At 38.2% G+C, this 16404-nt stretch overlaps 1 protein-coding gene across 3 annotated transcripts in view; it reads left to right on the forward strand.

Annotated features, from left to right (window-relative positions):
• Nucleotides 1-16404, forward strand: part of Musk (muscle associated receptor tyrosine kinase) — a 94208-nt gene that overhangs the window by 19393 nt on the left and 58411 nt on the right. The gene's annotated exons all lie outside the window — the stretch shown is intronic.

Genomic DNA, 16404 nt, shown 5'->3' on the forward strand with positions numbered 1-16404 from the left:
GCTTTTATTTTTCTTTTCTGACTGATGAAATGTTGGATTAGATATACAAGCAGAAACAGTGATTAAATCAAGAAAGATTTTGATGGATCCCAGATTTTTGAGCCACCCCATTCTGCTTTGGCTAAAATCTATCCTTTGCTGCAATTTCTCTTCTGACTCAGACTTTTATTGAAGTTATTTTTATTTCCTGAGTAGCCCCATGTCCTTTCTCTCACAGTTTTAATTACCTCCTTTTCCATATCTGTCTCTAGTAGGGGCAACATTTTTATGGAGTCATTACACTAACTGCTCATAAAATTTCCATTAGGAAATGGCAAATAATACATATAATGTATAATATATCTTAGATAAGAACACATATTATAGATATATATCATGACATAGTTCTCAATATAGTCAGTATAATTTAATACCTTCTAAACTATCAATTTTAGGTAAGGATTAGAATGCAATTGACATTTTTTTCCAGTGAAATCTAAATAAACATACAACTGCATTCAGAAACCTACCTCAGATACACTGAATTCCTGCCTAGGTCCAGGATTGTTCGAATGCTCTGTAGAATGGTGTAGAATGAATGTTGTCCATTCACATAAAATTCCACAAAAAGCATCCCTTATCAATCTATCAAATTCAAGCTTTCTGTCTTCCCAGCTATTAAAACAATTTGTTGCAAATTGACTTAGAGAAATTCATCACCAATACTAATTCGCTGCAACCCATTTACACAGTCTGCTCTCTCCCTGCCACTTAATTTTGAAACAATAAGATGGGACACCACGTCCGTCTTCCTAACACCAAAATGATCACGCTTGTTGCTTTGACTGTTAACATATGCTGGAGGTTTTTTAAACCTTCATTATGGCTGAGAGCACATGCTAACATTTGAAGCTTCTCTAACAGTGGGTAAGACAATCATTTCAGCTCCTATGTCTATTCGACTTCCTCTGCTTCTGATCAAACTGCCCCAAAAGTGTGGTATACTTATACTAGTACGTCATAAGCATAGCATAAATGATATCTGTCATAATTTTTATTGCCATTAAGACATGAAAAGACCACAGCAAATCTGTTTTGGCTCAGGAAGTTCCTAAAAGTTGAAGCTGATTTCCTTGTTCACAAAGAGCTGGACATATGCACAAGTTAAGTTCTGACAGAACCTACTCAAGGAAGAGTTGGTTCAACCTACAACTCAAAATGCATGGAAAAGTGATAGCAAGATAGTTGGGAGATGCCTCAAAATACCTGCAAGTGCCTGCTGGTCCTGAAGAGGTGAGGATCGAAGGCAAGGCTGGGCCATGTTCGCTTGGAACTGATATATGTATGTCTCCACCCACTTAGTAACTTCATGTTAGTTATGGGATTGCTCTTTGGAAGCAGAACTCCACCCTGCTGTTTGAGGCTGTTTTATGCTAGCTACAGATGGGCATTCCACTAGTAGCCTCTGGCCAAAAAAAAAAAAAAAAAAAAAAAAAATACACCAGGCATATCAACACACTGGGTACAGTGCACTAAGTACATCTTAGCTGCCATAGCAAACTATGAAAGAAATACCCTGTCACATGGGATGTACAACTCTTTTTAAATTGCCATCTTCAGGCTTCCAGGTCTCTAAAGTGACAGACAGTAGAGGTAGACAAATAACTACCTCTATTAGTTACTTTACTGTTGCTGTGACAAAACACCATGACCAAAGCAACTCATAAAAGAAAGCATTTGATTTGGCTTACAGTTTCAGAGAGTTGGAGTCCATAATGATGAAGCAAAGGCATGGCAGTAGGAACAACTGAGAGCTCACATCTTGATTCACAAGCAGAAGGCAGAGAAGGAACACTGGGATTGAAATCTCAAAACCTAACCCTCAGTGACACGCCTCCTCCAACAAGGCCATACCTCTGAATCCTTCCCAAACAGTTCTGTCCACTGGGGACCATATATTGAAACATATGAGCCTATTTGGGTCATTCTCACCCAAACCACCATATTACCCTTCTGTCTTATGTCAAAAGATACTACCTGTGACATGCAGAATTCCCGATGAAACTCAAGCTGGTCCAGTGAGTATGCCTTTCAGAAGGGATGGGATGCCTACGATGTTGACAAGCAGTGTCCTGTTGATCTAAATGCTTTACATTGTGGACCTCATATACTTCTTCTCATTCAGAGCACTTGTCAAAATAAGAAGGTCCTAGGCTGTGCCATTTTAGGAAATCAAGGAACAGTGGGGGTTAAGGACAAGACGGTTCTCCATGATATTGTCTAGAGCAGCACCAGGATGGAAGCGAGAGAAGAAGAATCCAGAATCCTGTAAATGCAGAGAGAAAAAGAGGAGCGGGCAACAAGTTTTTCAATGAGCTTGGCACAAAGAGGCAAGGAGTCAGACTAGGGAGTGGCTAGAAAGACGGAGCATGTTAAAATAGCATAAGAAGGGAAATTTGACCGTACAGAGGAGGGGGGTACTTTGGCACACACAGGGGTTACATCCAGGGTTCAGGTGGAACTGCAAACTTTATACGACCACATGTCCTGTTTTCCCAGGACAGTTCCGCTTCACACCTGTTGTCCTAGGATAATTATTAATAGAATCCCACTTTTGCTTTCTGAAGTGACTAGGCTTCCGTGATACATTATACAGCTGCTCTCCTTAGGGGCAAGAAAACTTTCTTCCTTGGAGTAAGAAGGGAAATGGAGACATTTTCCAATACGAATCAGTTTATAAATCAGGCATTTTGGGTTTCAGAAGGCTGTCCTCATGGTCTCTGTTCCCTTTAGGGAGTCGATGGTAGGTTATCCTCTGTAAGGAGGGCATGGGGTGGGGGCAGGGGCAAGGAGAGTGGAAAGATTTTAAAATAGCTGTGGGATGGGAGGATGACTCAGAAGGAAACGTGGGATTGTGGAACAACTTTAAGGTTTTAGCAGAGCACAGGAGCATGAATATGGGAGGAGGGGCCTCCTCTGCATGACTGAAGCACAGCCGAATCACGCTCCTCCCCAATGACACGAATTTTGATCTACTCTACATATATGTGTTTAGAAAAAGTATGTTTACGTTATGTTTAAAGGCAAGACATGAGTATTGGGATCTTGGCAGAAAGGAGAATAGGGCAAAAGAAAATATCCCCCAAGAGAGTGAAGCTCTGAATCCAGAATCTTTATGCATGGAATTTATGTAGCTTCATATCCAAATGCTGAATCTGGGGTGGGGGGTGAGACCTGGGCTTAAATCTTATAGCTCTAGCAATAGGACAGATATGATGACATGAAAGCCTTCCTACTATAACGGTTTAGAAATTCAGGATTAGTGACACAATTCACAGTGATAAATTGTCAATATTTGGACACCAGAAATCATTAGAAATTGAGCAACTTTGTTAGTAAGCTCCCAAGCAGGTTCTCCATTGCTCTGAGGTGGTGGGTGAGGTGCCCGTCTCCATCTCCCAGTCTTAAGATCCATAGAGATGAGGAGACAAAGTTTTGGACCCCATAAGAAGTAGAAGCAAACACTGAGATCCTTGCTTAGGGCTGAGAAGATTAGTAATGGCAAGAGGGGCCAGGACAATTCATGGGTGCGCGCGCATACGCGCGCGCGCGCGCGCGCACACACACACACACACACACACACACACACACACACACACAGATGTGCACGCACCCACATTTGTATATCTTTTTCTGAATTTTAATTATGAGAGAGTAAAAGAAAGTCTTCTTAGAAACAAATATGAAACACTCCGAACACAGAGGTATGTAATGAAATTGATACAACAATGCAGTCTGGGATCCCTGGAGGAAGAAATGAACATAAAGAGTAAGTTGTAAGTGAAAAGTTTAACAAGAAAAAATATTGAAAATGGAAGTGCCTTACCCAGGGGACACAATAGTTTGATGGGTGAAAACACGGTAAGGCTGAGTTCACAGCATGAATTGCAGCTGTGTGGGAAGGGACTCAAGCAAGTGTGAGTCAGCAAAATGAAAAGGAATTCAGTCAGCAGAATTACATAGTCGGGAACATAAATAAATATGCTCAAAGCAATTAAAGACACAAAAGAAGGAATAGTATAAAAAAAAATGTATGTTTCCGGATTAAAATTCCAACCGGGAGGAGAGGGGCTTCTGAAGTCTCATCCCCACAGAGTAGCTATTGGCAGTCGTCACAGTCCATGGCTGTTGGGGAGGGAGAGACACTTTTCTTTTGGGGAGGTCATGCCTCAGTAGGTGACCTCACACCCATGCAAAATAAGGACATCACTGATTGGACCCATTGTGAGATAAGAAAATAAATTAATAAGAAGAGGATGTGAAGTGAGGAGTGGGGATATAAATGAGCAAGTTGTATTGTGTGCATGAGGGAAATTTTCAAAGAATAAATTAAACAGTATTTTAGAAAGATGAAAGGCAATTTTGAGCTGGGCAGTGGTGGCACACCCCTTTAATCCCAGCATTCATGGAAGCTGAGGCAGGTGAATCTCTGAGTTCGAGGCCAATCTGATCTACTGAGTGAGTTCCAGGAGAGCCAGGGCTACACAGAGAAACCCTATCTTGAAAAAAAAAGAAGAAAAGAAAGAAAAAAGAAAAGAAGAGAAAAAGAAAGTGGAAAAGCAATTTTGAGAAAATAATTTTAATAATGAAAAAATATAATGGGTGAAATTGAAATCTATGGAAGAGTAATGATAGAGACAAAGAGATCATTAACTCATTTAAGAAACCACTTTAGAATTTAGACACCAGTGCAACTAGATTTAAAAAGATGGAAAAGATTAAATGAGTTTAGAAATAATGAAAAATATGATAGCAGAAAATTAAAAAACAACAACAAAAACAATCAGTCCTCAAGAACATGATTGAGAATGTACAAGATGTAATGGAAGACTTAAATCCTCAAGCAGGCCATGAACATCAAGTCCTGATCAGTCACCAGAGTCAGCTTTATCCAGACATATCATAATAAAACAACAAGAACTAGATGTTATTGAAATGTTGAAGAAAAGACAGATTATATGCAAAGAATAACACACTGAGCAATCACTTTCAAATTAGCTGATAATTTGGGATAGTTTAGTGGTGGTCTTTTAGGGAAAAAAAATCAACCTTTAAGATTTACACAGATTTGTCAAAATAACTTAAATTCTGACCTATCTAAATAAAAATATATATAAGTAGCCGGGTGGCAGTGGCGCACACCTTTAATCCCAGCACTCCAGAGACAGAGTCAGGCAGATTTTTGTGAGTTTGAGGCCAGCCTGGTCTACAGAGTGAGATCCAGGGCAGGCACCAAAACTACACAGAGAAACCCTGTCTCGAAAAACCACACAGACAAAAATTATGTAAGTATGTTTGAGATTAGTTGCTACAAAGTTGCATATAATAGCAAAAATTAAAAAGAATTATAATGTATATCAATAAAAAAGGAGACTATGATGAAATTCTATCCAGCCATTAAAAAGGAGTGAAATAGATTTTTATGTCTAAGAATATCCATCACATATATTCTGAGTCTCATTTTCCCCATTTCTAAAATACAAACAAAACCACCACCTACATCTTAAGTTGCCATGAGCATTGGTTAATACAGGCACATAGTGAACAATACATAATTATTTTCAGGCTATATTATTTTTCTTCTTTAATAAGTCCTTGCACTGGGATTACCACATGCTTGAAAAATACCAATTAATTACTTATATAATTGTTCATAAGTTAAAAGAAAGTTAAACACCATCTCATGTTGTAAGATATGCTAGAGTAAATATATATATCAGAGCTAGTAGCCTGCATCTTCCTGTATAGAATTATGTGAGCAGCTACTTGGATTATACAATTCAAATAGTCCTATGCTTTTTGAACCTTTGTAAAGAGACTTTTGTAATTAGGAACAGTTAATACACATGTTCATGCTTTGAAAAGGTATACCTTCCAAATATTGTACTGCTCTGATAAGATATCATGAGCCTTTCCATTCATCAATGTGATGTGATGTTTTTGCAAACTTGTTCCATGCTGTTCTAGAACAAATTCAAGGATGGGAAAAGTTTAGTCAAAAGCCATCTATCTAGCCTAGAGGTTGACTAGCACTCGCTTTCAGTTGAAGAATATTGGGGTGAAGACCTGGGTGAGCAGAAGACAAAGCATGCCCATCCCTCAGGGAAGGAAATCAATCCAAGAAGCCATCTGCCTGGCATTTACAGAGGAAGTAGACAGAACTTTCTAGATAGAGTAGGTGAAGGGGTCATAGAACAGGTACATGCCTCGATTCTCTGTGCACCTGGCTCCTTTTTGTACTGACAAGCAGAAACCTGAAATTTTTGTTCCCATTCTCTAGCAGTTTGGAGGCTCCAGCATGAACACTGAGTTTGGGCTCTGATCTTTATGAGTGCTTTCCAGCTTCATTGGCTATGGACTTACAGAAAAAAGGAAAATACAAAACAAATATAAGTTCCCATAGAAAAAAGCTGCACTCTTCTAGGTGAGACCTGAGGAGGTACACTGGTTAGACCTTTTCAGGGAGTTTCTGCTGTTTCCCAAATTCTATAGTCATCTGGCCTGCAGAAAAGGGCTGTTAGTCTCATGACTGTGCCCATCCTCCTATGGAAGATTGACTTTGTCTCTGGGACCTCGGGGACAATGGATTTAGGATAAGTTTCTTGGCAGGATACAAACAGAATAATCTATTTGACCTCTTACATAAACCCCAAAATGCTCATTTTTAGTATTTGGCCATATATCTTGGTCACATCATAGAATCTTACAATCAGGGATGGCTATTTTTATCCCTTTACTGTTCATGTCATTTATTTATTTGTTTGTTTGTTTGTTTGGTTGGTTGGTTGGTTTTTCGAGACATGGTTTCTCTGTGTAGTTTTGGTAACTGTCCTAGAATTTGCTCTGTAGACCACGCTGGCCTGGAACTCACAGAGATCTGCCTGGTTCTGCCTCCAGAGTGCTGGGATTAAAGGCATGTGCCACCACCGCCCAGCCACTGTGCATGTCAATTCTTATTGGAATTGATCTTACAGATGCTAAAGGAAGACGTACCTAGACTGTGGTTTTCAGCCTTTAGCTATGGCCATTCCTTAACTATCTCCAAATATGAAAATTAATATCCAGCTATCAGGAATAAGCTAAGCAAGCATGCTAGCTTATAAAGCTGTCTTCTCTTAGACTAGAAATTATCCTTCTCCTAGCCATCACTTATCTTAACCAAGTCCCATAGAAGCAAGAATCCCATTTTCCCCAGTAGAATGGTGCCATACAAAGTTTTGCTCCCCAAAGAATTGTTACTCATTATGTTATTTTTGTTAGGTTGAAATCAGAGACAGTAACTTTCCAGTGCTGTAGAGTAGGAATATTTTTCTCAAGGGCAAGTACTACCTACCTAATAGGCTCTACATTTTACTTAGATATGGTTCACATTCAAAGAGTCAGCCAAAGTGTTTTCTTATGTATCTGAACATTTCCCCCTGGAGCACCTCTAAAGCCAGGGGCAGATACTCAATGGTCCAGGGAAATGACACTGGAAAGTGCTGATGTGAATGGGAAGGCTGGCTTTCAAAGTCAGATGGTCAGTGGGGACAACTCTGTAGGGAAAGATTGAATTTTGTCTCCCATTTTCCCTTTGAACAGATTCATGTTCTTATTTTATGAGTACGTATGTGTGGTTCCTGAGTGTATGTGTGTACAGCACATGCTTGCACGTAACAACGGAGTTGAGAAGAGGGTGTCAGATCCCCCAGAGCTGGAGTTACAATCAATTGAGAGCTACTTGTCCTGGGTGCTGGGAACTGAACCCTGATCCTCTGCAAGAGCAGCAAGTGCTCTCCACCTGTAAGCCATCTCTCCAGGCCCTTTGCTCCGATTCTTAACCAGTGGCATAAACCTCTTTAAAATATATTTAATAAACAGTAATTAATCCTACAGAACTGAAACATTTTTAGTATGATGTTGTATTTTTCTTTCTTGTTTTTTTGTGGTCATATGGGTCTTTGCTATAAGCCTTTTCATCATTGGGAAGAACCCTGCTACAATGCAAGTTTTTTTAAAAAATTTTGTTTTTGTTTTGTTTTCGTTTCTTTGTGTTCTTGACTTAACCATGGGTGACAGGATTTTCTTAACTGGCACTGAAATTAGATCTTACTACATCATGTAGATATCACATCCACATGAGTCCTGTTAGATGAAGAAAAATGAAATGAGTGGAGAGTTCTCAAGACCCAAATTAAAACAGATTGATGTTGGAATGTGCCAAGATCCCTGGTGACGGCATTATCTCTTATGAGCTGGCTTGCTTCTGGCATTTTAAGCTATGGAGAAATAAAAGTTGGACAGAAAGGAACCTGGAGCTCTCACTGTGTGATGTGGCTTGATCTCTATACAAAAGGGGCACATGAGAGCCAGAGGGGGCTGGAAGCAGACAAGAATGTGTACAGAGTCCTTCTATGTCGAGGGCTGCTGTATGCTTCCCTAACATTCAGCTTCTCCTGTTTCCACGAGGCTTTGAGAAGCAGCATCTTATCTCCACATGAACAGGAATGTTGGCAGCAGGGAGGGAAAGCAAGCAGTGTGGAAATTTTAAGTGGCTCCAGGACATGAGTCTCTGTTCCTAGTCTGGGTACCCGAGAGCTATCAACAGTTTTCCTGCAGTCTGGAAGGCTTTACTTGCATACTCTTGCAGCTGGCCAAGTCTATTTAGAAACTTGTCTCCTCGAGATTTTTTTTCAAACAACCAAGTAGATCCTCCTAAACTAAATAAACAACAATGTCTCTCTGTCTGCCTGTCTGTCTACCTATCTGTCCATCTATCCACCTATCTATCTATCTATCTATCTATCTATCTATCTATCTATCTATCTATCTATCTATCTATCTACAACTTATCCACCCACTTAGTTATCCATCTACCCACCCACCTACCACCTACCTACCTATCTTTCTATCTACCTATTTACCTATCTTCCACTCATCTCCATCCATCCATCCATCCATCCATCCATCCATCCATCCATCCATCCATCCAACTATCATCTATCTATGACATTGATCTACTTAGCTACGAGCCCACCAATCTCTTGATCATCTGTCATATTTCTGAAGTTTATATTAATAAACATACATATAATAGATAGCACTGTTTTCACAATCTTAGATTTCTGCCTGCCTCCTCTGTTGGAGATCAGATTTTCCTGTTGCATTTACAAGAGTGGAAGCAATTGTGTAATGTTTATACCACATTTGACTTGCTTTTTCCTTTGTTTATGCTACAGCTCTTAATATGACAAATGCCACAGAGAGAGGTATTTAACCCCATGTGTGCTGTGTCTCAGTGATTGCAGTTTTAGTAGATGTGCAGTGGTCCTGTTCTCAGCATCAGGTCTACTTGTTTGATGCCACTAACAGGTTTGCTTTGCTGTCATGAGTAGATCCTGCATTTAAGATCAAACAAAAGAAAAAGGACTAAGCCTCTGATATCCCTAGGAGGTATCTTTGGCAAAACTAAATCTGCATGATTTGATAGGTGCATGCTCCAAGAAGAGTCTGACCTACTGATTTGGATATTCTGTGGGGTTTCCTAGAGTTCTGTAAGACCTTAGGGGAAGAATGTGACAATGGCCCTGTCTTTGTAGGCTTGTGACTAAAGACTCCAAGGAATAGAAGGTATATTAATAATTCTGGCACTGAACAAATAACCATGTAAGTCAGAGAGATAGGTAGGCCCTTTTAATCTACTCTAAAGAAAATAGTCTTGAAAACAAGTAAATGGTTTGTTCAATGTTTATTTATTTATTAATTATTTGAAATGAAAAGTAAGTTTGAACAGAAATTGATGGTCTCTAGTTGGAGGAAGTTTTGATTTTCACTTTCTGTGTATTAAAATGACAGGTCTCATTTTAATACACAGAAATACACATATATAGAATAGGAAACTTTAATAAAATAATATACCCAACAAACATGACCGATCAATGTTCCAGGTGCTAAGTGATAGATAAAAGTTACTCTGTTTTTTGGGGGGCTTAAATTCAAATTGAAAATTCATGTATTTGGATGCAAAGAGACCATGGAAAGCTTTTTAAATTCTATTATGAGCAGGAGTTCAAGTAATTTTACCTTTAGTTATTTATCTCAAATATCAAATGTATAGTTTTGAGATTTGAGTTAGTATATCTGCCTCCATGAATGAGAGTCTATGTAATGTATGATTCTTGGAGGGAACATACTGTCTGGCTAAAAGCATATACTCCAGATTGTCATGGAAACTGGATGGGCTCCATAGCCTAGGATAAACTTCCTGAGTTCAAAACCTGGGTCCTCCACTTGCCACTTAAGTAGGGTTAATTAAATATTTTTTACAACCCCAAACAATGATGTTAACACTCATGAAGATGGTAACAGTCCTTTATTTCATGTATCAACTTCATCTTTGAGGCAGAAACAATGCAATTCATCAATGGCAAAACAGAAAATTTTATTTAAAACAGAGATCATTTTTATTAAGTTTGAGTCTATTAGAATTGTAATCATTACTTTACATCTGGAATGGGGGGCATAGGAAATACTCAAATAAGTTAATTTGCAGATAATGAAATTTGACACCAAGGTTAACAATAGAATGTGGTGGCCCTGGTTTCTTAGACCATCTTCCACCATCCATTTGTGACTCCTTTTTGTACACAGAAGTACATGGACCAGTCCTCTGGAGGGATTGCATACTAATTGGCTGGACCTGAGTGTTAATCCTGGTTCTGCTTACTAGTTACAAAGGTTTGAATAACTTATTTGACCTTTAAAAGTCTATTCTTCACATGTAAAGAAAGAGAGGGAGGGACAGGATACTGAGAGCAGAGTTCTCCAGATGAGAAGAGCAGTGTCCACGGCAGTTTCTTATAAATACTAGCTGTGCTCAGAATTCTCGGCTGCTGCAAGCATTGTTATAAAGCTCGATGACTTCTATCCAGAGCAAGCTTCTGGTTAGGTTTCTCATATTTCATAAACAGAATGTCAACATTCCCAACTGCTCATCTGGGTTCCAAAGAACATAAATCCACCTTCAATCAGTGTTGCCTTGCACCTGCATGCCTGCTGCTTGTTAGAGATTATAGCTTTGCTTTGGCCCCACTGTGATGAGTGGTGTTGGAAAGCTTATGGAAGAAGGTGTATGAAAGAGGAACGTGTTTTTAGTAGTACACTGGAAAGAAGCTATGTGGGGACAACTTCTCTGAAAAAAAGAAAAATATATATATAACACAAATACAAGAACAACTTGTGTTTCCCAAGCTTGCATCATTTTTCATTCTTTATAAAAACAGATATTTGCCCCCAAAATCTTGTTAGGAATATTGGTTTTTTCTATCACAGTGTTCCTAAATAAATCTCAAGTAAAAAACTGATTTAAAATCGTAGCAACTGAAGGAAATGGACAAAATAGCATGTCTAAGCTTTGTCCAGTAATGTCTCATATGCCTCATCATCTTGCACTGTTCCCAGCTCCCCAACCCCCTGTTCTGGGATGTATCTCAGAATAGGGTTTGCAACTTAGTTGTGTCTAGTAAGCTGAATGGATCAGAAATACTATTTTTTTTTTATTTCATGGCTGGATTGTACCCATCTCAATGCCTGTATGGAAGAGCTACCTGTAAAAAGGATTCAGTGTCTGAAAGTACTCACTGCTGCTCTTGGAGAGTACTAGAGTCTGGTCCCAGTACCCACATGAGGTGGCTAGTACCCACCTATAAACCCAGCTCCAGGAAAGCCAGCACACCTCTTCTGGCTTGCTGGGCCATCTGAAGGTGATCCATGAGCTACATTTTGAGAAACAGTGAGTTGAAGATGTCTACTTCAAATATCACTAATCGTTATGCATCTTAAAAGTCTAAGCAGATAGCTTACCCACAAGTAAGAAGACATAAATATCATAATTTAAAATTATTACATTTGTTTAGTGCTTACTGTGTTTAATATAACGAGATAGCTTAGAAAGATATGAAAAAATTAAGATGTGTATCAGTCAGCTTTCTGTTACTGTGACAAAATGCCCAAGACAACCAACTTAAAGGGAGGAAAGGCTTGTTTTGACTAGCAGTTCAGAGGATTTTTGTCAATGGTCACGTAGCCTTGTGATGGCCTTGAGTCTAGGGCAGCATAATACATTATGTAGGGAGTATGTAATAAAGGAGACTTGTGTTCATTTAAGAATAGCCTGGAAGCAAAGACTGGGTTCCATATCTTCTTCAAGGGTGGTTCCAGTGACCTAAATTCTTCACATCAAGTTCCACCTCCTAAAAGATTCACCACTTCCTATTAGAGAACCTCATAACACATAGGCCATTGGGAGATATTCAAGGTCCAACCTATGACAAATGGGTTCATGTCTTGAATATTTCCAAAAGGAGTGACAGATCATGGGAACTTCAGAGCTTCAGAAAGGTGGGACCCAACAGGGCTTTGACAATGAACAGCCATCTGTTGTGTGGCTCACACCTCAGTGAGAGAGGAAAAGAAGATGAACAGGGGTAAAGAATGTAGATCTACCGTGCACACAGAGAGCCTGACTGACCCATGCTCAGAGAGTAGTAGTAAGAAGGGAGAGTTTGGGGCAGCATCTGTTAGTGGTACCACAAGAGCCAATAAGGCCTGTGACTTGAATCAGGCTCTCACTGAGCTCCTTTTTGATTCAGCGAATGTATTTTTTAAATGATGGTGTGAGTGTGGAAATCTACAGTTTGGAGGCAGATGGCCCTATTAGACACTCAGAATCCCACCTAAAAAGTCACAGATATTACCAGGCCAAGCCATTTAGTAAACCAGAATACTGTGGTGCTATTTTAGACTAAGGTGGTTAAGGCTGGTAGGCTCCTATTTACTTTTCCAGCTAAAAGTTCTATTTGAAAAATAAAAGAAAATAATTGATTTTCTGAGCTTCAATCAAGAAGAAAATTTGATTGATGACCCAAATTTTTATTTATGCCTGCCGTGGCTATATAAGATTAGGAGAAGCTGGGTAGATGACATGTGGAACTTTCTATGTTTGCAAAGCTTTTGTGAGTGGAAAATTATTTCAGCTACAGAAGTTTTAGAAGGGTAGCCTTCAAAGGATTTCTCCTCCTGTAATTAACTAGTTCAGCACCTCTTTTTACCAAAGCTGAAGGTGATTTTTCTTTGAAAAAGTACTTTGGAACTGAAGCCCAAGTCTTTATTAGCTGATAGCTAAAGTGAGGTATTTTCAGGTCCAACTTAATAAAAGGAAAATTCTTTTTCATCATTGTACTACCTACAGATAAACCTAAGCGTCCAACAAGTGAGTTCACTAGGCTCTGCTCTGATCAACTCAGTAAATATTCGTTTCTCATGCTTGTTAGTCACCAATCCTATTTATGAGCTAGAAAAATGCTATGATCCTAAAGGCCACGGACATGTCTTCAATGTCAGCTACAACAGACTCTTGGTCTTATGAGGTGGTAGCTCTTCCTTTGAGGACTTAGTGCAGAGGCATGGTGAGGATGGGGTTTTCAGTCCACTTCCTCCAGGGATGGAGCCACAGTGGGGACTGCCTCATGCCTGCTCTGCCTTGCTTCAAAAGAGACAGAGAGTAATACCGGGATCCTCTTTCTTTGCTTCCAAGGGTCAAAAATAGAATCCAAACTTTTTTTTAAAAGTTTGTTATTATTTCCAGATTTTCTTTTAATAATTGAAAAACAAAAGTGCAATCTGTTGAGAAACAGAGTCCTGTGGAGCCACAGCACAATTCCTCTTCAACTCTCTTTTGTTCAATTAATGAAAAATAAATAAATGAAAACTATTAAAATGACCCTTTGGGCTGTTGATAGCATTCATCTACTAAGAGGCATCTACTATTCAATGATTCTTAGAAAACAATTCTAGAAGAGATTCAAATGACCTACAGAGATTCACACCCATGATTTAGCATCACTATCTATAGAATCAATTTGTCTTTCCACAGAGTAGTTCCTCTCTTAGATACTTTAGTTTAGGAATGAAGTTGAGAACATGCTTTTAAAAGCTACAAAAAAAAAAAAAAGTCACACATAACATGATCAATATCCAAGAAACAGTGAGCTAAGGCAGGCCAACGTTAAACATAAAATAAAACCTCTTGTGAAGTCTGTTGAAGGGACAGAACAGCCTTCATGTGTCAGAAGGGTAACCTAGAAAGATAGATAGATAGATAGATAGATAGATAGATAGATAGATAGATAGATAGATGATAGATAGTCAGATAGATGATAATAGACAGATAAACAGATAGATGATAGACAATTGATGATAGATAGATAGATAGATAGATAGATAGATAGATAGATAGATAGATAGACAGATGATTGGTAACAGACAGATGATATATATATATATATATATATATATATATATATATATATATAAATAGATAGATAGATAGACGGAAGGATGGATGGATAGATAGATAGATAGATAGAAGATAGTGATAGATAGATAGATAGATAGATAGATAGATAGATAGATAGATAGATAGATGATAGATAGATGATAGATAGATAGATAGATAAATAGATAGATAGATAGATATCTCACTTCAAACTTTGCCTCTGGTGCTTTGTAGCTGTATCCTCAATCAGTGGTTTATACTTATTTATTATTATTATTATTATTATTATTATTATTATTATTGATTGGTTCATAAAATCCTGCCTTTTAATTTTTTAAAAATTAATATTTTGTTAATAATTTATTATTAAATTAATAATTTATTTTTTTACAAATTTGTTGTGTTTATAATATATTTTGGTCACCTCACTCAGTCCAGGACTCTCTCACCTCCCTCTCACCTCCACACAGTCCCCCTTCCTCCTCCCATTAAGTTCCTCTCCATATTTTTTATCTTTGAAAATATTTTTGGAAAATTTATACATGTGCTTAATGTTTCTTGATTATATGCATACCCCATTCCCTCCCTCAAGCTTCCCCCATTTGCCCCCAAGTATCTCCCATCTTTTTATGATTTTTCAATCTCCAGAATTCTGGGTTGGGAGTCGATCACTCTGTGTTTTTCTTCTGGATGAAAAAACTGAATTTGCAGAAGTCGAGCAAGAACCAGATCAAAAAACCAGCAAGCAGTAAAACTAAAATTAAAATTTTCAGAAAATTAAAAATTTCAGAAAATTTTTCAGAACACTGGGGTGGTTCCAGGGTATCATATATAAACACAAGGAGATTATTTTAGTCATGAGTATGGTTTCCCAGTTTCTGAGATTGTCCTTAGCAAAATCCCCAGAATTAGGTAAAGCTGTGGTACCAGAGTCAGGATTCTCTGAGGCACTAACTGCAAGGAAAGCTACAAACATCTAAAGGAACTCTACAGAGCAGACAGATGATCTTCAGAAGAGAGGATCTTTTTAAAAGGCAAATAAAATCCCAGTGTTTTATATGGGTGGGATAATTTTTATTTCTCCTTGACAAACACTTTAGGAATTTTCTTTAATCTTCGTCTTTAATACAATGACCACGTGAAGTCTCCGTGTAACAGGATGGTCAGGACCTCTGTTTGGAAGGTACACGTAGAAGCCAGGGGACCTTGACTTACAGCGTGCTATTTTGAGAAGCTGCTTTGTAACATTCATAATTGTTCTATTTTAGCTTTATGGTCCATAAATTTATACTGTGGCACAAAAGTAAATTGCACTTGGACCAGAGTAGAAGATATAGTTTTCTTTTTCTCCTTCATTTACATTTTTAAAAAATTGTGACTTTCCCCTTTAAAGGTTGCCCTTGTCATCTAAAATAGGTCCCTGAGCCTCACATTGAACAATTAACTCTCAACATGCTCCTGTTAACAGCTTCATTTGATAATGACCTCTCTTAAATTTACCAGTTTGTGTTTTACATGTTTTGAAATTATTTTATTGAATGCATGTACATTATTGTTCTAAATCCCCTTTATAAGTTGTGGTTTTAACCTTTGGGCAATGTTGCTCTTGTTCTCTATGATTTTTTTAATCATAAATTCTGTTCTATTTGATATTAATTTTGTTGATACATTTTCACTTGAGGTTTTCTCATTGCTTTGTCATCTTTGATTGCTTCATATCTAACCTTGTTATGATATAAGCAGAAGACAGCTTGATTTGTAAAAATAATCCAGTCCAAGAGAATTGGTTAGTTTTAGTAGATAAGTTTAGTCATCTATACTTTATTTGAAAACTTATTTCTAATATTTGTTGTTGCTGGAGGGCTTCTCTCCAGGTTCCACTAAGCCCCACAGTCCCACAATCCATGTATAAAATAATCACTCAGGAGCTTATATTACTTATAAACTGTATGGCCGTGGCAGGCTTTTTGCTAACTGTTTTTATATCTTAAATTAACCCATTTCTATAAATCTATACCTTGCCACGTGACTGGTAGCTTACCGGCGTCTTT

Source organism: Peromyscus maniculatus, chromosome 2 (assembly GCF_049852395.1).
Source record: "Peromyscus maniculatus bairdii isolate BWxNUB_F1_BW_parent chromosome 2, HU_Pman_BW_mat_3.1, whole genome shotgun sequence".
NCBI classification, from domain to species: Eukaryota; Metazoa; Chordata; class Mammalia; order Rodentia; family Cricetidae; genus Peromyscus; species Peromyscus maniculatus.